Genomic DNA, 2,079 nt, shown 5'->3' on the forward strand with positions numbered 1-2,079 from the left:
GAAAACTTTCACTAAAAATCCAGATATTTGATTTTAAATGGGAAAATAATTCAGAAAATAATTACACTTGATTCTCTGTTGCTCCTTCCACACCAAAATAAAATATTACTGAAAATTTTAACCTATTTTTTTTATCTTGAAAGTTGGCCAGCTGTCACGAGAAGAAGAAAAATACAGTGACATAAAGAGAAACGATAAATCTATTTGAAGTACTACTCTTGGGGTCAGATGAAATGTTAACAGGGGCCAGATTTGGCCCACGGTCCTTTAGTTAAACATGTTGGTATGACTGACGATGCAAAAAGAAGACATGGTGGGGACCAGGATGTTGTAGGTGGACGTTGCCAGAATAAAATAATTTTTTGTTTATCAAAAAAGAACACATGACGTCTGCAGTAGTTTAGCATGCTGTCAGCATTTGTCTTCTTCACTGCTTGTGTGAAGCTAATTCAAGCGTGTTTAGTGCCGTAGTCATGGTGTTCCATTCTTCTTCAGTGAATAGTACGTACAGTAGTCACCAACTTTAACAATAAAACAGCAGGATCACCAAGGGAGAGATTAAGATCTGTGCTGGGAGCCCAGTTTAAAGGGAAACTTGAGACACTGAACTTTTTTTTTTGGTTTAGTTTTAATGAACACTTGATTGGTACCAGATGATAAAAAATGCATTGGAGGAGGTTGGATATTCTGAGCCCTAACACTAAGGGTCTTCCAATGATGACTCAAGTAAGGTGCACAATTATTGGTGGCTGAGTGGATTTAGGAACTGCCGTGTTTCATTACACACCAACATAATGACTTAATGAAAAAGGGAGCGTAACACAGTGGGGGTCTTTATGCGGTTTCCTCAGTGTTTGGCCGGCGCTCAGCAATGCTRAGATTAAAGGGTCTGRTTTCAGCAGATCAACACTTRTAATGTAWTTACAAGTTAGAATGTTGTTTCAGCCTTGAATTTCTATTCAGGTCAAGAATAACCATTTAYTGTGTTCAAAGYTATCACAAGTTWACACATTTTCATCATTTAGCTCACTTTCTGAGTGTAGCAGAATGATGTCATCATTCTGTGACAGAAGCTAAACCCTGCTAACGCTACTAAATCTACTGAAGATGGTTTTTAAAATCTAAATTCAAAATGTGTTCATTGAAAACAACATTGGTGGTACCTGCAGTTTGAAGCTGCAGGACCAAATGCAGGTCGGCTGCATTCCATTCTGAAATATAAACTTCAACATTTAACTACTGTACAACATGTAAAATTTAACTTTTACATTTAGATTTATATATTTAGGATTTTAAAGTGGTGGACAGTAGTGGATTACATTTACTTGAGTACTGTACTTGAGTACATTTTTTGAGTATCTTTACTTCACTTGAGCAATTATTTTTTGGGGTACTTATGACTTTTATTACTCCACATTTAAAAGACAAACATTGTACTTTTTACTCCACTACATTTCTAGGAAGCTTTTAGTTACTCGTTTAGTTTAGCATAGTTTTATAATTAGCCTGGTCAAATCCATACAGCAATGTACTGATATTAGAAATTTTTATTTGTACTTTTGAATACTTGAGTACTTTTAAATGCATGTACTTTTTAATAGTTAAGTATTTTCAAAAGTAAGTACTTCAGTACTTTAACTTGAGTAGATTTTTGACGTAACTTTTACTTGTAGTTGAGTAGATTTGACCCTGAGTATCAATACTTTTTACTCAAGTACTAGAGTTGAGTACTTTGCACCACTGATTATTTAGCTTTTAGTAAAAATGAGTAAAATGTAAAAACAGTGAGCAAAAATAATAAAAGAAGAAAGAAAAATAATTTACACCTATAAAGTAAGCTAAACCAGTGYTTCCCAAAGTTGGGGTCCCGAAACATCAAGGTGGGGTCCTTAAAAGATTTTCTGAATTAATTACATTTTTGCCTTAGTTGTTACAAAGGAGTGAGGTTAGTGTATTTAAAATGGATAAATTTAATATAAAAATATTGTTACTATGCCCATGTTTTGTTGATCTGATACAAATGTTTATCATCCAGAAACAGTTGGGGGCTCAGGTCTCTGCTACTGTTATTTTGTGGGT

The sequence above is a fragment of the Austrofundulus limnaeus genome, unplaced genomic scaffold (genome assembly GCF_001266775.1).
Source record: "Austrofundulus limnaeus strain Quisiro unplaced genomic scaffold, Austrofundulus_limnaeus-1.0 Scaffold17, whole genome shotgun sequence".
Classification (NCBI taxonomy): Eukaryota; Metazoa; Chordata; class Actinopteri; order Cyprinodontiformes; family Rivulidae; genus Austrofundulus; species Austrofundulus limnaeus.